The 23585-nt window shown below is 50.2% G+C and overlaps 3 long non-coding RNA genes across 4 annotated transcripts; all 3 read left to right on the forward strand.

The window, feature by feature from the left end:
* The first annotated feature begins 1043 nt into the window (after positions 1 to 1043).
* LOC148654231 (uncharacterized) lies at positions 1044 to 5822 on the forward strand. Its single transcript, XR_015941296.1, has 3 exons — positions 1044 to 1205; positions 2429 to 2532; positions 3529 to 5822. It is a non-coding gene; the product is annotated as an uncharacterized LOC148654231 (long non-coding RNA).
* Positions 5823 to 8604: 2782 nt separating this feature from the next.
* Positions 8605 to 13884, forward strand: LOC148654232 (uncharacterized). 2 transcript variants are annotated; one of them, XR_015941297.1, is made up of 3 exons: positions 8605 to 8749; positions 10780 to 10883; positions 11619 to 13884. It is a non-coding gene; the product is annotated as an uncharacterized LOC148654232 (long non-coding RNA). The 2 variants fall into 2 exon arrangements; XR_015941298.1 differs by lacking the exon at positions 10780 to 10883.
* Positions 13885 to 17992: 4108 nt separating this feature from the next.
* Positions 17993 to 22313, forward strand: LOC148654233 (uncharacterized). Its single transcript, XR_015941295.1, has 3 exons — positions 17993 to 18149; positions 19199 to 19302; positions 20033 to 22313. It is a non-coding gene; the product is annotated as an uncharacterized LOC148654233 (long non-coding RNA).
* The last annotated feature ends 1272 nt before the right edge of the window (positions 22314 to 23585 follow it).

Below are 23585 nucleotides of genomic sequence, written 5' to 3' on the forward strand. Positions count from 1 at the left end.
GGTCTGTCCAGGCTGTATCCCACCAGTGCCCTTTGACCCTGGGCCGGGTGAAGCAGTTAGATAATGGAGGGGCAGATTTGTCAACTGCCCCCTCCTGACAGACTTGTGGGCACATGTGTGGGGGTGCAGTGCCCACCAACGGACACACTCTCTCTCCTCTCAGGTCAGGAGCCCAGGAGCGATCCCGGGAAAGAGGCGGCACGCAAGTCTCAGGGTCAGCGTTCCCGCCCGCGAGCCAGGAGCTTGGACCTCTGGATCGCCGCCCCCTGCTGGACACCACAGGAAGTGTCCTGCTGCCTTGGGGCTGGACTCCCCCAGGGGTCGGGATCGGGATCGGAACACACCGGGACGATTCTGGACGTCTGGCCTGCTCTGCCCAGTGCTGTGGGTCGAGTCCCGCTGAGCCACGGCTCTGGATGGTCCAGACACTGCGTGGAGCGCCACCCAGAGGCGGAAGGGAGGAACTGTGGAGAGCAGAGGCTCCCGCTGGGACAGAGCGCAGGGTCTGGAACGAGCGCCACCGCTGCAGCCAGAGCCAGAGGGGCCCCAGTCACTGTCGCTGCCTGGACACGGGGAAGCAGACGGGGGCACTTGACTCACCTGGTCCACTGGGCTGTTAGTAGCTCATCGATCCCAGGATCTCATCCTGCTATTGAAAGGGGGGAGAGTATGGGGGGATATGAAACGACAGTGGAAATGACAGGCTAAGCTCACAGCAGACACAGTGGAGCAGCACGCTGAGAGCCACCTGGCTGTGATGAGACAGTTCCTCTTCTCAGTGCGATGCACAGACTTGTTTCATGAAGCACAGACTCCTCAGTTAATACCTCAGAGAGACAGGATCCTTCTCCTGGCTGGGAGGAGACAACGGCTTGGTCCAGAGTTCCTGCGGAGCTCAGAACCCCCTCAGGAAACCTCGTGCTCCATCCCTTGCAGGATGTGTCTGTACAGCGACCGTTCTCTGTTGTTCTTGCAACCATGAACCCACTAAATGTCAGCAGACATGTCACAGGAAGTAAGACGAAGTAACCCATTAAACCACTTTAATGTCACCGGAAGCAAGAGGGCAGAAGCCCAGGTAGTGGCCAATGCTGAGGTGGGGGTTTCCTGCCGGGGGGCTATTTAACAGCCTCTGTTGAGCCCCTGCTAACAGACACATCCCTGCTGGGAAGAGGAGACTCAGACGGATCCCGGAGGAGCTGCAGGTAGGGAGCGTCCCGTCTCTGCGAGTGTCCGCGTGCTGCACAGAGCACACCACCAGCACCACAGCCGAGAGAGAGTCACTCCAGCAGGGCCTGAGCACACTGTCCCAGTGGTCAGGCACAGAGTGAGAACTGGTCCACCTGGAGCTTCATAAAGACACTGGACATCCTGCTGTATGTACTGGTGGGACAGTCTTGTGCAGATTTAGACTTTATTGAGCTCGATACTCACAGCCACACAGCCCTGGGTCGCTCCGACAGCACAGCCACACTGCTAAAGATCTAGACTCTTTCATACAGTCCAGAGTCAGGGAAGAGCTTCACAGCTCGGTTTGCTTCAGGCTCAGGTGCTTCATGTCCTGGTGTGTGAAATCAATCACTCCTTCTCTGAACCTCGTGAGGAACAGACCAATTAGTGGTGTTTTTTTTCAAAGTTAGTAGCCTAACAGAGTTTGAGACGGTTTGGTGATCGACACAGAGCTGTGTCACTCCAGTGGGACTGAGTGCTCACACTGTACCTGGGATATCTCTTCACTATGGTACAGTGAGGAGTGTCGCTACTGGGACAGAGCAGTGAAACTTGGTAATTGTGCTATTTAATAATGACAGCTGTATAGCAGATTAAAAGATTAACTGAAGGGAAAACTATAGTGCCTGAGCTTTTGTTTCAGTTTGTTGTTTTACATGCATGTTGAGCCATCTGCTGGGTTCAATCCCACCATTCAGGTGAGCTTATCTACTGGGACAAAATGTCTGTTTCCAATTATAACAAGGAAGTTTGACACGTCTGACCAGTAAGGTTTCTGTGTCCATTCTGCACGAGTAAGATGAGCTGTGTGAGGAGAGACACACTGAGGAACAGGGAGCTCACTGCTGTGGTGAACCTCACCTGCTCTCTAATCTACTGCCTGACACGTCTCAGGAAACGATCTGGCTCTTTGTTCTCGCATTTCAGACCACAGCGTCCTTTTCACATCCACTGGTACAAACTAAGAATAGATACTGTGGCCTCGGAAGTTTTCTCGTGTTTTAGTACAGCACAGTCTTAAGTTCGCAGTCTGAACCCCCACAGGGGAGACCACATCGCCATGACTGCTGGAACATGAAGATCTGAGCGTTTTAAACCACAGAATGATGATCAGGGGTGTAATTCATTTGTAGATGAAACACAGAGGTCTTGCAGTGGGTGTTCAACAGGACCTGGTGTTCTTCCTCTTTGGCTCTAGACTGTGGGAGGACACTCAGAGCTCAGTCTTGCTGTGCCAAGAGACGTGCGGACCACCAGCCCCAGAGAACACCCCTGTGCTGCCGTGGCAACAGACAACAGCCGGTACTGTACAGAGAGAAGCCTTTACTCAGAGTCTGCACCCAAACCAGAGTGGGAGGCACTTTCAGGACAGTCAAGGCAGATAGGAGCTTCAGAACAGGCACACACGAGAGGAGCTGCTCAGCCCATCTGGCCGGTTCGGGCACTAGTAGCCAATTGATCCTGGATCATATCCAGCTGTCCTGAAAGAATCCAGGATATCATGACCATGTGGCTTGTTCCAGACTCCTACTGCCCTTTGTGTACAAGTGTCTTGTCACTGTGCTCTGTGTGTCTGTGCAGGAGCTCTGTGTCTGACAGACAGGTGTCTTGTCACTGTGATCTGTGTGTCTGTGCAGAAGCTCTGTGTCTGACAGACAGGTGTCTTTTCACTGTGCTCTGTGCGTCTGTTCAGGAGTGTGTGTCTGATAGACAGGTGTCTTGTCACTGTGCTCTGTGTGTCTGTGCAGGAGCTCTGTGTCTGACAGACAGGTGTCTTTTCACTGTGCTCTGTGTGTCTGCAGGAGCTCTTTGTCTGACAGACAGGTGTCTTGTCACTGTGCTCTGTGTGTCTGTGCAGGAGCTCTGTGTCTGATAGACAGGTGTCTTTTCACTGTGCTCTGTGTGTCTGCAGGAGCTCTTTGTCTGACAGACAGGTGTCTTGTCATTGTGCTCTGTGTGTCTGTGCAGAAGCTCTGTGTCTGACAGACAGGTGTCTTGTCACTGTGCTCTCTGTGTCTGTGCAGGAGTGCTGTGTCTGATAGATATACACGTGTTTTCTTCATATTTCTTTGTTTGGGCCTTTCTGAGCTCTGAGATTTGTTCTCGGTGATACAGGATGGTTCATTGTTGCTCTGTGTGGCACAAACACTTTCCTAAGCGTCAGAAACCCTGAGTATCACAGGGGAGAGGGGACCGAGCTGAGCCCCTGCTGTAGATTGCAGGGAGAGAGTGAGCTCAGCTCTTCGCCTGTCCTTCCACTTACAGGGGGCTCATGCTTTTGAAATGTGTGTTTTTCAGCCAGGACAAGATGGTGGTGAAGATGGCTCTCGTTCTGCTCCTGCTGGGGGCTCACACAGTGAGCTCTCAGCATCAGCTGTGTGGAACCTATTACCTGGGAGGCAACAGTCAGCAGAACATGACAGCCAAGAGGGGAGACTGGACTGTGAAGACCTTCCGCTCCTCGGTGGAGCTGAGGAAGATCATGGTGTACGGAAACTGTCTGATGCTCGTGGGGGGAGAAGTGTATGGTAGCTCTGAGCAACATGTCAAGGTGAACTCGAAGGTTAGGGAGATCAAGTGCTTTTGTGAATTTGTAAGTCAAAGTTATAAGAAGTTCCTGAACAAGCATGTTATTGATAGCGTACCATCTGACTGGAACAAACTCATGAGGGATAGAAAAATCCCCATTAAAAAAAGGTCAATTAATACATTTATCTGCACCACAGAAGATGAAGTGAAAAAGATCTGTGGAAGTCGGAGAAGCAGACAACATTGTCTGAGCAGCGAGACATTTGACATTTATAACCTCAGGAAACAAGAAAATGGTCAGTACTCAGAGCCAGAAAAGCTCACGACACAGATCGCAGTGATGTGTGAAAACGGGTTTCCTGTCCATTTTGATTGCTATGTAGACAATAATAATCTACGTAGTCCCAACTGTATAAACAAGTATAATGTTTGCCAGTGATGAGCAATGAGCAGGCGAACTGTACCCATGGGGTTCGGGCTCTCTTTGCAGTGCCATCAGTCCTGAGTAAAATTGACTTTCATCTCACAGAGGTCCGATTGAATTTCCCACATTTCCACAGTCATGTGCAGATCAGTTCAGGATTGAAATCCGGTATTGAATTTCCAACGTAGCTGAAGACAAGTGTGGGAGCTCTGTGTCCGATAGAAACTCCCAAAAACAAAATTGGTTACATTGTCCATTAAAAATATTGCTAGATTTGGTAAATTACCAAATAGTTCAGAGAAATTGTGATAACAATATCATCCCGACTTTTTAAATTATGTTCTGGAAGCACAGAATTATTGCAACAAAGCACCTGTAAAGATTCTTGATCTATTCCATCCATCTTCTGCACACAGGCTGCTCAGTGTTCAGGGGTCACTCTGGGAACAGCAGCTGGGGAGTGTTTCTTCAGTGTTTAGTGGCCTCGGGCCTCAATCTCCCCCTGTGTTGAGTCAGACCAGCAGTGAAGTCTGTGTGTCGTCCTCACTGGTCCGACACGTCTGTACATCACTGCAGGAGAGGAAGGTGTCTGATTTCTCTTCTCCAGATGATTTCTTTACCGGGATGCTTGATACAGCTCAGATTCCCAGGGGTGGAGAGAAAGCGTTGGGCATCCAGATGTGTCTGGGATGTTGCAGCTGAAAGAGATACAAGGAGGTGTTTTGTTGCAGTGATTTCTGTCCTTTCTGAATAGAAGTTTTAGGAAAGGATGAGCCCAGTGATGACGAGAGATGGCCTGTTAAAGGGTGCTGCCTGTACCTCTGGGGTACACTCTGCTCAGAATGGATCAGAGCAGTCTCTGATCAGAGCTTTGCACTGCTGGCTGGGTGCGCTGGTGAAGGAGACAGATGCACCATCAGTAAGGACTGAGAGTGTAACTTGAGGGTAGAGTTCAGCTCCAGAGGATCTCGGTTAGGTAAACGTTGCGAGAGATCTTGTAGTCTGTTCACTCACCCTGCTGCGACTCTGAGCTCAGCCTCTGATGATGTCTGGGGGTGAAAGAGCACTGCTCTCCGGTCCTCTGACTGCTACAGGAGAGAGACCAGAGAGCTGCCAATCACAGAACACAGGGAATCTGGGTCACTGACATCACTTCCTGTCAGGACATCACTTCCTGTTGTGACTTCCCAAATGAAGTTCCCAAAAGAAGGGTTTGAATTTTGATTGAAACATCTGAGAGCTGAGGTTCAGAGTGTGAAAGGCCAACAAGCAGACAGTGTCCTGTGACAACCTGTGGAACAGTCTTGGTGTGTGGACCACAAAACCTTTATAGACTGTCACCCTGACAGCTGGTGAGTGAGAAGAAACTCATTTTTCTTATTGTTTGTAACTACGAGATGCTCTGGAGCTGGACTGGTTCTGACAGGGCTGGAGATGGTGATGGTTTTTGGGTTTGGGGGTAAAATAAAGTGACTTTAATTATGATCATGTTTGGTTTAATTAGGATCATTTTATGTTGGAACACATAAGAATTTTAAATTGTACAAAAATGTTGTGGAATAAAAATGTAGTGGAGATTTTGGGATCATATTAGCTGTTGCTGTGCTTTGCTTTCAATAAAGATTCTTCTTAAGCATCAGTTTGGTGCGTCAGTGTTAATTCTTCCCAGCTGTCTGCAGTGCACCCCAACACTCCAGTCCTGGGCGGAGGGGCTCAGCTGGGACAGACTCTGGTCATGGGGACTTGTTCCTCTGTCTGTGTGTGTCTGTGTGTGTCTCTGTCTCAGTATGTGTCAGTGTGTGTCAGTGTGTGTCAGTGTGTGTCAGTGTGTCAGTGTGTCAGTGTGTGAGTGTGTGCTGTGATAGATACTGAAGTCAAACCCTGATTGGCTGTGTCAGAATCAAAGCGTCAGGTTGTGTGTTAAGGGCTGGTCACACTGGTCACATTTCTCCTGCCCCACCTGACCTGTCGGAGGCAGCAGAGACAAGCTGGTGTTTGTCACGACTCCGACAGTGACCACAGGCCTGAGCAGCGTGAGAGAAAAGCGAACCCTGTGTCCAGCGAACCGCCTGTGGTTTTATTGTCTCATCCCTCTCAGAGGGGCGACAGTAATGACCGGAAGGGCCACTAGAGGCCGCCAAAGGCCGCTTGAAGTCTCTCTGCAGGCGCTCGTTGGTTAATAATGACTGGTTAAGGGTCAGAATGCACATCCTCTGGAGGGTCTGACTATAAAACAGGCTAGAGTGGTGGTTGAAGATCAGCACCGTCTTCTAGAGCTGCTGTGAGGGAGTGTACAGTTGCCGTCTGAAACGTGTATCCCTGCGGCATTTTATTGGAGCAGTGTCTGTCGCTGTTTCTCGCTTTTTCACCAGGGCCTGTGTCTCATCATCCTACAGTCTGTCCTGCATGATCTAGTTTCTTTTATTCTTTTACTTTTTATTGTAATTCTTGTCTGTTTCTTCCTTTGTCACTGTGCACAGCATCCTTGGGTTAGTAACGGTATTTTATGAACGAAAGTTCATATAATTGATTCAAAGCACCAGCAGCAGCAATGTGCAAAACAACAGCAGGTAACAGGTAATGTGCAAAACAACATCAGTTGTGCAAAATCCTACATCAACAGAATGAAATAAAGGATAGAACATTATAGGGAGTGAGCTGCTTGACATGTGAGGTAGAGGTAGATTTCAAAGTGTGTTTGAGTTTTGATAAAGAGAGAAGGCACTGTGAGGGTTCAGATCGTAGGTGAGAGAGGCTGGGAGTTTAATATTTAGATAGTGTTGGGATAAAAACTGTTTCTGAGTCTGGTAGTCCGGCCCGAATGCTCTGGTACCATTTTCCAGATGGTAGAGGGTCAAACAGTCTGTAGCTGGGGTGTGTGGGGTCTTTGATGATGCTTAGAGCTTTCCTCAGGCACCGTCTGTCATAAATGTCCTGTATGGATGGGAGGGCAGCCCCAGTGATGGACTGGGCAGTTTTCACCACCCGCTGTAGGGCTCTGCGGTCAGCAGCACTGCAGTTGCCATACCACACTGTGATGCAGCCTGTCAGTGTGCTTTCTGTAGTGCATCTGTACATGCACTGGTTACATATGGCACTAGAGTTCCAGTTCCTGTTCAGAGGAAGGGTCTGTGTGCCTCAGAGCGGACAGTCTGTCTCCCCACTGAAGAAGGAACGAGATTGCATCGCTGGAATACCACTGCGGCCTCAGAGGTCTCAGTGTGAGAGGAAGTGTTAGAAACAGAAGAGGCAACATGTGTACAAACCCTTATCGCAGCACCTCAGCTCTGTGTGCTAAACCCACGTTTCTCAAGTGGCCACAGTGACCTCGTGCACTGGAGACCTGAGCTCTGAGCTCTGAGCTTCCTGGCAGCTCAGAGACACAGCCCTCGTCTGTGAGAGAGCAGATGCAGAGACACAAGGAGTCTGGGCCTGAGAAGAGCTTCACTGTGAGGAAAACGGAGATTTCCAGAGAGCACTGACTCAGACAGCCACATTCCTCTTTCAGCCCAGTGGCTATTCCTGATGATCCTCGTCTCTCTGCTCCTCCTGAGGAGTCACGTGCAGCAGCACGAGTCTGTTTCAAACTCCCTCAAGCCTGGTGAGGAGTAGGACCCCAGGCCAGAGTCAGACCAGCTGTTTCACACCGCTGGGCACCTGGGTGTGTGATGCAGCTGTGACGTCATGAACATGTATCCATGCATTAGCAAAGGGATACTAGTTTGCACCTCTGCAGTAGCAGAAGTAAACACAGGTTTGTCTTGTTCTCTTCACACGTGTGCTATATTAAGACCAGGCATCAGTGTGTCTTTCCAGCTGCCTGTAAGCGAGTAAGAGGAGCGCGCTGGTGCTCAGTACTTTCCAACCACAAACACACTAAGCTTCATTCAAAGAGGTCGCCTGGAAGTCATCTCAGAGAGGTAGCTTAAAAAGTGACGAGGAGCCCCTTGTCTGTCCCCCTCCTGAGACTGTCCCTCCTGTCCTCCCAGCCCTTGAGACGAAGACCCTGCAGCTGTGTCGATGTCCCTCAGCGGTGCTGCGTCCTCCCTCATGCCGTCAGAAAACAGGGTTTTCAGCTTCAACAACAGGGCTGGACAGCTTGTTCCACACCCCCAGCACTCTCTGTGTACAGTAGTGCCTCCTGTTCTGATTGAAGGAGCTCATCCAGCTGTGTCTGGTGAGAAGCCATAATATTGGCTTCAACAACAGGGTTCAGCGACTTGCTCCACCCCCCCACCCGCAGAGTTTCTGCGGAGCTCAGAACCCCCTCAGGAAACCTCGTGCTCCATCCCTTGCAGGATGTGTCTGTACAGCGACCGTTCTCTGCTGTTCTCGCAACCATTAACCCACTAAATGTCAGCAGACGTCACAAGAAGTAAGACGAAGTAACCCATTAAACCACTTTAATGTCACCGGAAGCAAGAGAGCAGAAGCCCAGGTAAGTGGCCAGTGCTGAGGTGGGGGTTTCCTGGCGGGGGGCTATTTAACAGCCTCTGTTGAGCCCCTGCTAACAGACACATCCCTGCTGGGAAGAGGAGACTCAGACGGATCCCGGAGGAGCTGCAGGTAGGGAGCGTCCCGTCTCTGCGAGTGTCCGCGTGCTGCACAGAGCACCCCACCAGCACCACAGCCGAGAGACAGTCACTCCAGCAGGGCCTGAGCACACTGTCCCAGTGGTCAGGCACAGAGTGAGAACTGGTCCACCTGGAGCTTCATAAAGACACTGGACATCCTGCTGTATGTACTGGTGGGACAGTCTTGTGCAGATTTAGACTTTATTGAGCTCGATACTCACAGCCACACAGCCCTGGGTCGCTCCGACAGCACAGCCACACTGCTAAAGATCTAGACTCTTTCATACAGTCCAGAGTCAGGGAAGAGCTTCACAGCTCGGTTTGCTTCAGGCTCAGGTGCTTCATGTCCTGGTGTGTGAAATCGATCAGTCCTTCTCTGAACCTCGTGAAGAACAGACTAATTAGTGGTGTTTTTACAAAGTTAGTAGCCTAACAGAGCTTGAGACGGTTTGGTGATCGACACAGAGCTGTGTAGCTGAGGATTTCCAGTGATTATTCCACACCCACACTCCAGTGGAGTGCTGTACAGAGATCTTTGATCCTCACAGCCCTGACACGTTCCCTGAAGCGATCACCCAGTCTCCTTCCTGTTTCTCCAATGTAGATGGCTGGGCATTTTCTGCAAGAGATACAGTACATAAGGTTGCTGGAGGTACAAGATGCCGTCTGAGTGATGCGGAATTGTCCTGAGGGGCCTTGAATGAGTGTGGTGGTGGATGTGTACTTGCAGGTGATGCAGCGAGCTCTGTTGCAGGGGAAAGTACCTGGTGTGGATGAGTGCTGAGGGCGGTCAAGGGAGCTGTGAACAAGAAGGTCACGCAGATGAGGTGGTCAGCGATATGAGATGATGGGGCGATCAGGAATGAGGACCCCAGTGGAGGGATCATCCTGTAGGATTGGAAAGCTGTCGTTACTGGTCCTGGGGATAGAGAGTGTGTTGGGTGGAAGGGAAGCACCACAGGAATGCGATTGTGATTCTGGGGGTTCCTGATCGACTTGATGGTCCGAGGGCTGTTTTTGGCTCAGGCGAAGGCCCTGTCAATAACACTGCTGGGGTATCCTCTGTCAATGAAAAAAGAGACATTTTGAGGGCTTGGTTCTGGAAATCGGGGTCATCGCTGCAGAGTCGTTGTAGCCGAAGGAACTGTGAAAAAGGGAGAGTTTTTAGTGTGTTTTGGGGGAAATGAGCTGTACAGGAGATAGTTGTGTGAATCAGTGGGTTTGTAATAGGCTGAAGTGGAGAGTCGGGGGTAGTTGATGGAGAAGTTGATGTCTAGAAACGGAAGAGAAGTGGGAGATATGTTCACTGTGTATTTGAGGGACAGGTGGAAGTTGGTGAAGTGATGCAGAAAGCGCTCAAGCTGGTTGGTAGAGCATGTGGCAGCACTGTCACAATCATCGATGAATCGCTTGTAGAGGTCAGGGACAAAGCCAGTGTAGGAAGCGAAGAAGCAATCTTCTACCCAGCCGACAAAAATATTGGCATAGCTGGGTCCCATTCTGGTGCCCATGGCGACTCCACTAAGCTGCTGATTAAAAGGTTATTGAACAAGAAGGCATTCAGTGTGAGAACCAATTCCGCAAGACGTACAAGAGTGTGGGTGGATCAAGCACTGTGCATCTATTCTGCACGAGTGAGATGAGCTGTGTGCGTAGAGACACACTGAGGAACAGGGAGCTCACTGCTGTGGTGAACCTCACCTGCTCTCTAATCCACTGCCTGACACACCTCAGGAAACGATCTGGCTCTTTGTTCTCGCATTTCAGACCACAGCGTCCTTCTCACATCCACTGGTACAAACTAAGAATAGATACTGTGGCCTCGGAAGTTTTCTCGTGTTCTAGTACAGCACAGTCTTAAGTTCGCAGTCTGAACCCCCACACGCGAGACCACATCGCCATGACTGCTGGAACATGAAGATCTGAGCGTTTTAAACCACAGAATGGTGATCAGGGGTGTAATTCATCTGTAGATGAAGTGGGTGTTCAACAGGACCTGGTGTTCTTCCTCTTTGGCTCTAGACTGTGGGAGGACACTCAGAGCTCAGTCTTGCTGTGCCAAGAGACGTGCGGACCACCAGCCCCAGAGAACACCCCTGTGCTGCCGTGGCAAGAGACAACAGCCGGTACTGTACAGAGAGAAGCCTTTACTCAGAGTCTGCACCCAAACCAGAGTGGGAGGCACTTTCAGGACAGTCAACACAGATAGCAGCTTCAGAACAGGCACACACGAGAGGAACTGCTCAGCCCATCTGGCCGTCTTGTCACTGTGATCTGTGTGTCTGTGCAGGAGCTCTGTGTCTGACAGACAGGTGTCTCGTCACTGTGATCTGTGTGTCTGTGCAGGAGCTGTGTGTCTGACAGACAGGTGTCTTGTCACTGTGATCGGTGTGTCTGTGCAGGAGCTGTGTGTCTGACAGACAGGTGTCTTGTCACTGTGATCTGTGTGTCTGTGCAGGAGCTGTGTGTCTGACAGACAGGTGTCTCGTCACTGTGATCTGTGTGTCTGTGCAGGAGCTGTGTGTCTGACAGACAGGTGTCTTGTCACTGTGATCTGTGTGTCTGCAGGAGCTCTGTGTCTAACAGACAGGTGTCTTGTCACTGTGCTCTCTGTGTCTGTGTAAGAGCTGTGTGTCTGATAGATATACAAGCTCTGAGATGTGTTCTCGGTTATACAGGATGGTTCATTGTTGCTCTGTGTGACACAAACACTTTCCTAAGCGTTAGAAACCCTGAGTATCACAGGGGAGAGGGGACCGAGCTGAGCCCCTGCTGTAGATTGCAGGGAGAGAGTGGGCTCAGCTCTTCGCCTGTCCTTCCACTTACAGGGGGCTCATGCTTTTGAAATGTGTGTTTTTCAGCCAGGACAAGATGGTGGTGAAGATGGCTCTCGTTCTGCTCCTGCTGGGGGCTCACACAGTGAGCTCTCAGCATCAGCTGTGTGGAACCTATTACCTGGGAGGCAACAGTCAGCAGAACATGACAGCCAAGAGGGAAGACTGGACTGTGAAGACCTTCCGCTCCTCGGTGGAGCTGAAGAAGATCATGGTGTACGGAAACTGTCTGATGCTCGTGGGGGGAGAAGTGTACGGGTCAGAAGACACCCGTGATAAATATTACAATGTGAACAAGAAGGTTAAGCGCATTGAGTGTTGTTGTGAATTTGTGAATTCTGCCTCCGAGAGGTTTCTGAACAGGCATGTTATTGGTACAGTACCACAGAACTGGAATGCAGAAATGAAGGGCAGATGCATCCCCATTAATGGGAGACTCATGCACACATTTATTGTCACCACAGCAGATGCAGTGAGAAGGATCTGTGGAAATCAGAATCAAGCACCAAATTGCCTTAGTAGCAATAAGTTTACAATTTATAACATTGAGAGAAAACAAAGTGGTCAGTACAGCAACAATGCCAAAAGACGTAAGACAGAGATCGCAGTGACCTGTGAAAACGGGCTTCCTGTCCATTTTGATTGCTATGTAGACAACAATAATCCCGACTGTAAAAACAAGTATAAGGTCTGCAAGTGATGAGCAATGAGCAGGCGAACTGTACCCCTGGGGTTCGGGCTCTCTTTGCAGTGCCATCAGTCACAGAGGTCCAAGATTGAATTTCCCACATTTCCACAGTCATGTGCGGATCAGTTCAGGATTGAAATCCGGTATTGAATTTCCAACGTAGCTGAAGACAAGTGTGGGAGCTCTGTGTCTGATAGAAACTCCCTAAGACAAAATTGGTTACATTGTTCTTAAAAATATTGCTGGATTTGGTAAAGTACCAAATATTTTAGACAAATTGTGATAAAAATATCATCCCGACTTTTTAAATTATGTTCTGGAAGCACAGAATTGTTGCAACAAAGCTCCTGTAAAGATTCTTGATCTATTCCATCCATCTTCTGCACACAGGCTGCTCAGTGTTCAGGGGTCACTCTGGGAACAGCAGCTGGGGAGTGTTTCTTCAGTGTTAAGTGGCCTCTGGCCTCAATCTCCCCCTGTGTTGAGTCAGACCAGCAGTGAAGTCTGTGTGTCGTCCTCACCGGTCCGACACGTCTGTACATCACTGCAGGAGAGGAAGATGTCTGATTTCTCTTCTCCAGATGAATTCTTTACCGGGATGCTTGATACAGCTCAGATTCCCAGGGGTGGAGAGAAAGCGTTGGGCATCCAGATGTGTCTGGGATGTTGCAGCTGAAAGAGATACAAGGAGGTGTTTTGTTGCAGTGATATCTGTCCTTTCTGAATAGAAGTTTTAGGAAAGGATGAGCCCAGTGACGACGAGAGATGGCCTGTTAAAGGGTGCTGCCTGTACCTCTGGGGTACACGCTGCTCAGAATGGATCAGAGCAGTCTCTGATCAGAGCTTTGCACTGCTGGCTGAGTGCGCTGGTGAAGGAGACAGATGTACCATCAGTAAGGACGTGAGGGTAGAGTTCAGCTCCAGAGGATCTCTGTTGGGTTAGGTAAACGTTGCGAGAGATCTTGTAGTCTGTTCACTCACCCTGCTGCGACTCTGAGCTCAGCCTCTGATGATGTCTGGGGGTGAAAGAGCACTGCTCTCCGGTCCTCTGACTGCTGCAGGAGAGAGACCAGAGAGCTGCCAATCACAGAACACAGGGAACCTGGGTCACTGACATCACTTCCTGTCAGGACATCATTTCCTGTCGTGACTTCCCAAAAGAAGTTCCCAAAAGAAGGGTTTGAATTTTGATTGAAACATCTGAGAGCTGAGGTTCAGAGTGTGAAAGGCCAACAAGCAGAGTGTCCTGTGACAACATGTGGAACATTCTTGGTGTGTGGACCACAAAACCTTTATAGACTGTCACCCTGATAGCTGGTGAGTGAGAAGAAACTCATTTTTCTTATTGTTTGTAACTACGAGATGCTCTGGAGCTGGACTGGTTCTGACAGGGCTGGAGGTGGTGATGGTTTTTGGGTTTGGGGGTAAAATAAAGTGACTTTAATTAGGATCATGTTTGGTTTAATTAGGATCATTTTATGTTGGAACACATAAGAATTTTAAATTGTACAAAAAATGTTGTGGAATAAAAATGTAGTGGAGATTTTGGGATCATATTAGCTGTTGCTGTGCTTTGCTTTCAATAAAGATTCTTCTTAAGCATCAGTTTGGGGCGTCAGTGTTAATTCTTCCCAGCGGTCTGCAGTGCACCCCAACACTCCAGTCCTGGGTGGAGGGGCTCAGCTGGGACAGACTCTGGTCATGGGGACTTGTTCCTCTGTCTGTGTGTGTCTCTGTGTGTCTCTGTGTGTTAGTGTGTGTCAGTGTGTGTCAGTGTGCGTCTGTGTGTATCAGTGTGTGTCTGTGTGTCAGTGTGTGAGTTTGTGTGTGCTGTGATAGATACTGAAGTCAAACCCTGATTGGCTGTGTCAGAATCAAAGCGTCAGGTTGTGTGTTAAGGGCTGGTCACACTGGTCACATTTCTCCTGCCCCACCTGACCTGTCGGAGGCAGCAGAGACAAGCTGGTGTTTGTCACGACTCCGACAGTGACCACAGGCCTGAGCAGCGTGAGAGAAAAGCGAACCCTGTGTCCAGCGAACCGCCTGTGGTTTTATTGTCTCAACCCTCTCAGAGGGGCGACAGTAATGACCGGAAGGGCCACTAGAGGCCGCCAAAGGCCGCTTGAAGTCTCTCTGCAGGCGCTCGTTGGTTAATAATGACTGGTTAAGGGTCAGAATGCACATCCTCTGGAGGGTCTGACTATAAAACAGGCTCGAGTGGTGGTTGTGCTGCCTGTGCTGTCTGTGGCGTAAGATGTGCTCGGACTCTGAAGATCAGCACTGTCTTCTAGAGCTGCTGTGAGGGAGTGTACAGTTGCCGTCTGAAACTTGTATCCCTGTGGCATTTTATTGGAGCAGTGTCTGTCGCTGTTTCTCGCTTTTTCACCAGGGCCTGTGTCTCATCGTCCTACAGTCTGTCCTGCATGATCTAGTTTCTTTTATTCTTTTACTTTTTATTGTAATTCTTGTCTGTTTCTTCCTTTGTCACTGTGCACAGCATCCTTGGGTTAGTAACGGTATTTTATGAACGAAAGTTCATATAATTGATTCAAAGCACCAGCAGCAGCAATGTGCAAAACAACAGCAGGTAACAGGTAATGTGCAAAACAACATCAGTTGTGCAAAATCCTACATCAACAGAATGAAATAAAGGATAGAACATTATAGGGAGTGAGCTGCTTGACATGTGAGGTAGAGGTAGATTTCAAAGTGTGTTTGAGTTTTGATAAAGAGAGAAGGCACTGTGAGGGTTCAGATCGTAGGTGAGAGAGGCTGGGAGTTTAATATTTAGATAGTGTTGGGATAAAAACTGTTTCTGAGTCTGGTAGTCCTGCCCGAATGCTCTGGTACCATTTTCCAGATGGTAGAGGGTCAAACAGTCTGTAGCTGAGGTGTGTGGGGTCTTTGATGATGCTCAGAGCTTTCCTCAGGCACTGTCTGTCATAAATGTCCTGGATGGATGGGAGGGCAGCCCCAGTGATGGACTGGGCAGTTTTCACCACCCACTGTAGGGCTCTGCGGTCAGCAGCACTGCAGTTGCCATACCACACTGTGATGCAGCCTGTCAGTGTGCTTTCTGTAGTGCATCTGTACATGCACTGGTTACATATGGCACTAGAGTTCCAGTTCCTGTTCAGAGGAAGGGTCTGTGTGCCTCAGAGCACACAGAGACTGACAGTCTGTCTCCCCACTGAAGGAGGAATGAGATTGCATCGCTGGAATACCACTGCGGCCTCAGAGGTCTCAGTGTGAGAGGAAGTGTTAGAAACAGAAGAGGCAACATGTGTACAAACCCTTATCGCAGCACCTCAGCTCTGTGTGCTAAACCCACGTTTCTCAAGTGGCCACAGTGACCTCGTGCACTGGAGACCTGAGCTCTGAGCTCTGAGCTTCCTGGCAGCTCAGAGACACAGCCCTCGTCTGTGAGAGAGCAGATGCAGAGACACAAGGAGTCTGGGCCTGAGAAGAGCTTCACTGAGAGGAAAATGGACATTTCCAGAGAGCACTGACTCAGACAGCCACATTCCTCTTTCAGCCCAGTGGCTATTCCTGATGATCCTCGTCTCTCTGCTCCTCCTGAGGAGTCACGTGCAGCAGCACGAGTCTGTTTCAAACTCCCTCAAGCCTGGTGAGGAGTAGGACCCCAGGCCAGAGCCAGACCAGCTGTTTCACACCGCTGGGCACCTGGGTGTGTGATGCAGCTGTGACGTCATGAACATGTATCCATGCATTAGCAAAGAGATACTAGTTTGCACCTCTGCAGTAGCAGAAGTAAACACAGGTTTGTCTTGTTCTCTTCACACGTGTGCTAAATGAAGACCAGGCATCAGTGTGTCTTGCCAGCTGCCTGCAAGCGAGTAAGAGGAGTGCGCTGGTGCTCAGTACTTTCCAACCACAAACACACTAAGCTTCATTCAAAGAGGTCGCCTGGAAGTCATCTCAGAGAGGTAGCTTAGAAAGTGACGAGGAGCCCCTTGTCTGTCCCCCTCCTGAGACTGTCCCTCCTGTCCTCCCAGCCCTTGAGACGAAGACCCTGCAGCTGTGTTGATGTCCCTCAGCGGTGCTGTGTCCTCCCTCACACTGTCTCCACAGCCCTTCTGCTCCAGAGGGCAGGAATGAAGCTTCTCTGCAGTATAGAAATCACCGCTGACAGGGTTCAGAGTCACGCCCAGCTGTGTCCTGAATGAAACATGTTCCAGCTCGTCTGGAGGTGTGTGAGGACTGAGGTGGACTCGTTCAGGTGGGACGATGTGTCCTCGGAGAGCCTCGGAGCAGACCTGTATCCTGCTGTGTCTCCTGGGAGCAGCACTGGAGCGTTCTCCTGCTTGGACACGGGAGGGTGATCCGACTGGCCGGAATGGCGACGAGGGAAAGAGAGATATGGCGCCTTGATGGGCGTGTACCAGCGACCGAGAGTATTAGTGTCTCTAGTTATCTTGGCCTGATGGAAATCTAAGGGAGTTTATTTTATCGCCACAAAGAAAAAAAAAAGATCTTGTTGATGCGGGATAGGATTGCGTTTATACGAGATCGTTATTGCGTTTAAACGACAAAATGATTGCGCTATGGCACAGTCACAGTCAGGGGACAGACTGTGCCCTGCCCAGGTGTTACCCAATTATAAGCACCGGCCTTTCAGCATGATCTGCTCTGAGGACAGTTCAGCTCTGCAGATCAAGGATACAGTTGTCCTTGTTGAGCAGGCGTCAGTGAAACACACAGTTTAAGAGCAGTGCGCTGGAAGAAACGCTGTGCTGTGGCTCGTAGTGTTAGTTCATCAGGTGAAAATGACTGAAAGATGGGTCAGGAGACAGGGACATTCCTGGAGGTGTGCAGTGGGTGCTGCATCTGCACAGGCTGCTCACAACAGCACCTCTCGAGCCCGGCTGACTGTGTGATTGTCAGCTCCGCAGCCACAGGAGCAGGGCTGTCAGGGGATTCCAGAGCTCCAGTCAGTGTCCGTGGAACAGACAGGGGGATTCGGAGACTGAGACTTAGAAGAACTTTATTTTCCCCGCAGGGAACTTCATCCGTGCTGCTGGGTACATTAGAAACAGCTCCCTTGTGTGAGTGGCAGAAAATGTGTCATGTGAGAAGCGGGGGTATCGGCTTCAACCACAGGGCTGGGCAGCTTGTTCCACACCTCCACCACCCCCTGTGTACAGTAGAGCCTCCTGTCCTGACTGGAGGAGCTCACCCAGCTGTGTCTGGTGAGAAGCTAGCATATTAGCTTCAACAACAGGGCTGGGCAGCTTGATTCCCACCCCCACCACCCTCTGTGTACGGTAGTGCCACCTGTCCTGACTGGAGGAGCTCATCCAGCTGTGTCTGGAGAGAAGCCAGGGTATCGGCTTCAACAACAGGGCTGGGCAGCTTGTTCCACCCCCCCACCCTCCTCTGTGTACAGTAGTGCCACCTGTCCTGACTGGAGGAGCTCACCCAGCTGTGTCTGGAGAGAAACCAGGGCATTGGCTTCAACAACATGGCTGGGCAGATTGTTCCACACCCCCGCCCCCCTCCATGTAAAGACCGAAGCGCCGAGTGCTCTTGGTCCAGAGTTCCTGCGGAGCTCAGAACCCCCTCAGGAAGCCTCGTGCTCCCTCCCTTGCAGGATGTGTCTGTACAGCGACCGTTCTCGTTCTCGTTGTTCTCGCAACCATGAACCCACTAAATGTCAGCAGACATGTCACAAGAGTAAGTAAGACGAAGTAACCCATTAAACCACTTTAATGTCACAAGAAGCAAGAGGGACAGTGCTGAGGTGGGGGTTTCCTGGCGGGGGGCTATTTAACAGCCTCTGTTGAGCCCCTGCTAACAGACACATCCCTGCTGGGAAGAGGAGACTCAGACGGATCCCGGAGGAGCTGCAGGTAGGGAGCGTCCCGTCTCTGCGAGTGTCCGCGTGCTGCACAGAGCACACCACCAGCACCACAGCCGAGAGAGAGTCACTCCAGCAGGGCCTGAGCACACTGTCCCAGTGGTCAGGCACAGAGTGAGAGCTGGTCCACCTGGAGCTTCATAAAGACACTGGACATCCTGCTGTATGTACTGGTGGGACAGTCTTGTGCAGATTTAGACTTTATTGAGCTCGATACTCACAGCCACACAGCCCTGGGTCGCTCCGACAGCACAGCCACACTGCTAAAGATCTAGACTCTTTCATACAGTCCAGAGTCAGGGAAGAGCTTCACAGCTCGGTTTGCTTCAGGCTCAGGTGCTTCATGTCCTGGTGTGTGAAATCAATCAGTCCTTCTCTGAACCTCGTGAGGAACAGACTAATTAGTGGTGTTTTTACAAAGTTAGTAGCCTAACAGAGCTTGAGACGGTTTGGTGATTGACACAGAGCCTGAGCTTTTGTTTCAGTTTGTTGTTTTACATGCATGTTGAGCCATCTGCTGGGTTCAATCCCACCATTCAGGTGAGCTTATCTACTGGGACAAAATGTCTGTTTCCAATTATAACAAGGATGTTTGACACATCTGACCGGTAAGGTTTCTGCGTCCATTCTGCACGAGTGAGATGAGCTGTGTGCGTAGAGACACACTGAGGAACAGGGAGCTCACTGCTGTGGTGAACCTCACCTGCTCTCTAATCCACTGCCTGACACGTCTCAGGAAACGATCTGGCTCTTTATTCTCGCATTTCAGACCACAGCGTACTTTTCACATCCACTGGTACAAACTATGAATAGATACTGTGGCCTCGGAAGTTTTCTCGTGTTTTAGTACAGCACAGTCTTAAGTTCGCAGTCTGAAGCCCCCACAGGGGAGACCACATCGCCATGACTGCTGGAACATGAAGATCTGAGCGTTTTAAACCACAGAATGGTGATCAGGTGTGTAATTCATCTGTAGATGAAACACAGAGGTCTTGCAGTGGGTGTTCAACAGGACCTGGTGTTCTTCCTCTTTGGCTCTAGACTGTGGGAGGACACTCAGAGCCCAGTCTTGCTGTGCCAGGAGACGTGCGGACCACCAGCCCCAGAGAACACCCCTGTGCTGCCGTGGCAACAGACAACAGCCGGTACTGTACAGAGAGAAGCCTTTACTCAGAGTCTGCACCCAAACCAGAGTGGGAGGCACTTTCAGGACAGTCAACGCAGATAAGAGCTTCAGAACAGGCACACATGAGAGGAACTGCTCTGCCCATCTGGCCGGTTCGGTCACTAGTAGCCAATTGATCCTGGATCATATCCAGCTGTCCTGAAAGAATCTAGGATATCATGACCATGTGGCGTGTTCCAGACTCCTACTGCCCTTTGTGTACAGAAGTGCCTCCTTTCAAGAAAGCATCTGATTCATCTTCTCTAGAATGATTACATTCTTATAGACAGGTGTCTTGTCACTGTGCTCTGTGTGTCTGTGCAGGAGCTCTGTGTCTGACAGACAGGTGTCTTGTCATTGTGCTCTGTGTGTCTGTGCAGGAGCTGTGTGTCTGACAGACAGGTGTCTTGTCACTGTGCTCTCTGTGTCTGTGCAGGAGCTGTGTGTCTGATAGATATACAAGCTTTTTCTTCAAATTTCTTTGTTTGAGCCTTTCTGAGCTCTGAGATTTGTTCTCGGTGATACAGGATGTTTCATTGTTGCTCTGTGTGGCACAAACACTTTCCTAAGCGTCAGAAACCCTGAGTATCACAGGGGAGAGGGGACCGAGCTGAGCCCCTGCTGTAGATTGCAGGGAGAGAGTGAGCTCAGCTCTTCGCCTGTCCTTCCACTTACAGGGGGCTCATGCTTTTGAAATGTGTGTTTTTCAGCCAGGACAAGATGGTGGTGAAGATGGCTCTCGTTCTGCTCCTGCTGGGGGCTCACACAGTGAGCTCTCAGCATCAGCTGTGTGGAACCTATTACCTGGGAGGCAACAGTCAGCAGAACATGACAGCCAAGAGGGGAGACTGGACTGTGAAGACCTTCCGCTCCTCGGTGGACCTGAGGAAGATCATGGTGTACGGAAACTGTCTGATGCTCGTGGGGGGAGAAGTGTATGGTAGCTCTGAGCAACATGTCAAGGTGAACTCGAAGGTTAGAGAGATCAAGTGCTTTTGTGAATTTGTAAGTCAAAGTTATAAGAAGTTTCTGAAAAGGCATGTTATTGATAGCGTACCAGCTGACTGGAATGAACTCATTAAGAAGAGAGAGATCCCCGCTGATAATTGGTTCATTCATACGTTTATCCGCACCACAAAAGATGAAGTGAAAAAGATCTGTGGAAATCGGAGAAAAAGACAACATTGTCTGAGCAGGGAGAAATTTGACATTTATAACCTCAGGAAACAAGAAAATGGTCAGTACTCAGAGCCAGAAAAGCTCACGACACAGATCGCAGTGAGGTGTGAATGGAAACGTCCTGTCCATTTTGATTGCTATGTAGACAACAATAATCCGGACTGTATAAACAAGTATAAGGTTTGCAAGTGATGAGCAATGAGCAGGCGAACTGTACCCCTGGGGTTCGGGCTCTCTTTGCAGTGCCATCAGTCCATGAGTAAAATTGACTTTCATCTCACAGAGGTCCAAGATTGAATTTCCCACATTTCCACAGTCATGTGCGGATCAGTTCAGGATTGAAATCCGGTATTGAATTTCCAACGTAGCTGAAGACAAGTGTGGGAGCTCTGTGTCTGATAGAAACTCCCTAAGACAAAATTGGTTACATTGTCCTAAAAAATATTGCTAGATTTGGTAAATTACCAAATAGTTCAGAGAAATTGTGATAAAAATATCATCCCGACTTTTTAAATTATGTTCTGGAAGCACAGAATTATTGCAACAAAGCACCTGTAAAGATTCTTGATCTATTCCATCCATCTTCTGCACACAGGCTGCTCGGTGTTCAGGGGTCACTCTGGGAACAGCAGCTGGGGAGTGTTTCTTCAGTGTTAAGTGGCCTCTGGCCTCAATCTCCCCCTGTGTTGAGTCAGACCAGCAGTGAAGTCTGTGTGTCGTCCTCACCGGTCTGACACGTCTGTACATCACTGCAGGAGAGGAAGGTGTCTGATTTCTCTTCTCCAGATGAATTCTTTACCGGGATGCTTGATACAGCTCAGATTCCCAGGGGTGGAGAGAAAGCGTTGGGCATCCGGATGTGTCTGGGATGTTGCAGCTGAAAGAGATACAAGGAGGTGTTTTGTTGCAGTGATTTCTGTCCTTTCTGAATAGAAGTTTTAGGAAAGGATGAGCCCAGTGACGACGAGAGATGGCCTGTTAAAGGGTGCTGCCTGTACCTCTGGGGTACACTCTGCTCAGAATGGATCAGAGCAGTCTCTGATCAGAGCTTTGCACTGCTGGCTGAGTGCGCTGGCGAAGGGGACAGATGCACCATCAGTAAGGACGTGAGGGTAGAGTTCAGCTCCAGAGGATCTCTGTTGGGTTAGGTAAACGTTGCGAGAGATCTTGTAGTCCGTTCACTCACCCTGCTGCGACTCTGAGCTCAGCCTCTGATGATGTCTGGGGGTGAAAGAGCACTGCTCTCCGGTCCTCTGACTGCTACAGGAGAGAGACCAGAGAGCTGCCAATCACAGAACACAGGGAACCTGGGTCACTGACATCACTTCCTGTCAGGACATCACTTCCTGTCGTGACTTCCCAAAAGAAGTTCCCAAAAGAAGGGTTTGAATTTTGATTGAAACATCTGAGAGCTGAGGTTCAGAGTGTGAAAGGCCAACAAGCAGACAGTGTCCTGTGACAACCTGTGGAACATTCTTGGTGTGTGGACCACAAAACCTTTATAGACTGTCACCCTGATAGCTGGTGAGTGAGAAGAAACTCATTTTTCTTATTGTTTGTAACTACGAGATGCTCTGGAGCTGGACTGGTTCTGACAGGGCTGGAGGTGGTGATGGTTTTTGGGTTTGGGGGTAAAATAAAGTGACTTTAATTAGGATCATGTTTGGTTTAATTAGGATCATTTTATGTTGGAACACATAAGAATTTTAAATTGTACAAAAAATGTTGTGGAATAAAAATGTAGTGGAGATTTTGGGATCATATTAGCTGTTGCTGTGCTTTGCTTTCAATAAAGATTCTTCTTAAGCATCAGTTTGGGGCGTCAGTGTTAATTCTTCCCAGCTGTCTGCAGTGCACCCCAACACTCCAGTCCTGGGCGGAGGGGCTCAGCTGGGACAGACTCGGGGCATCTGGTAAACCAAAACTTTTTTCTCTTTAACCTCTCTCTCATACAAATAAAAGAAAACACACAAACTTCCACAACATGACAATTTTCTCTTTTTTTGCTAACTAAACAGGTAAGTCTTGGTGTTTGAATGTGGTGACACTGTCACACCTGCTCTCTGTTATAGCGTACACCTGCGTTCAGGCCAGTGTATGTGAAATGGCCATGTGATAAAAGCGATGAAGCACAAGGGGGTGCTGTCTGGCGTTTCTCTCCGTGACACAGACAGGACTGCAGTCTGTGTGGCAGTTTCCTGCTGTGCTGCGGCCTCACAGTTTAAGGAGCCTCACAGCTGGTTGAGCGCCCCCTGTCTGCGTGCAGTAACACTGCTCCACACGAGTCCAGAATACACACCTCAGGGGTAACGTTACAGGATAGAAAGGAGAAGGGAGTAAAACCATTTCAGAGTTCAGAGAGAATCCCTCTGAGCACGGAGAGGTCGATCATCAAGAGCTGGCCAGTACCCAGACGCTGTGGGCGGCCAGTGTGAGAGTTGTGGCCTCTCTGGACAAGTTCCAGGTGTCCCTGAGGTCAGACATGCCTGGAGCTCTCTGATACACCCGCCGGCGGTCAGCTCCAGCCCTGCTGAGAGGCAGGGAGACAGCTCTCCTCTGGTCTGATGGGAACTCAGACCGAGACACGTGCCGCACACCCGCCGCAGGCCCACAGCCGGACAAGAGCCCCCGCCCAGCTGGGCAGGGGCCAGAGTGGGTGAGGAGTGGAGGGAGGGGTGTCCTGGTGTGGCCCGGTCACTCCGGACGGGGGTCCTGCAGCAGGTCTGCCAGGAGAGACTTTCCCAGACACATGTCCAGCTGCCAGCCGATCCCGAGCTCCGGGGGCTGTGGTCTCCTGAGGCCCGGCACTGTCTCAGCCTCAGAGGTCTTCGTCAGCAGGGGACAAGCTGTCCAAGAGAGCAGCTCTGCGGGGACGGTGGTAGAATTCCGGCCATCACAGGGGACAGGCACCCCCCCGGGGCCCTCAGGCCAGAGACACAGACACGGGCTCTTACCCCCACATTCCACAACAGCTTCCACCCACAGGCGGTGCGACTGGCGAGCACACTTGGTCATGCTCCACGGGCCACACCGACACCGTCTCCCTCAGTGGAGTGTGATTTCTTTCATTCCGCAGTGATGGTG

This window comes from Lepisosteus platostomus, chromosome 9 (assembly GCF_059453375.1).
Source record: "Lepisosteus platostomus isolate fLepPlt1 chromosome 9, fLepPlt1.hap1, whole genome shotgun sequence".
Classification (NCBI taxonomy): domain Eukaryota; kingdom Metazoa; phylum Chordata; class Actinopteri; order Semionotiformes; family Lepisosteidae; genus Lepisosteus; species Lepisosteus platostomus.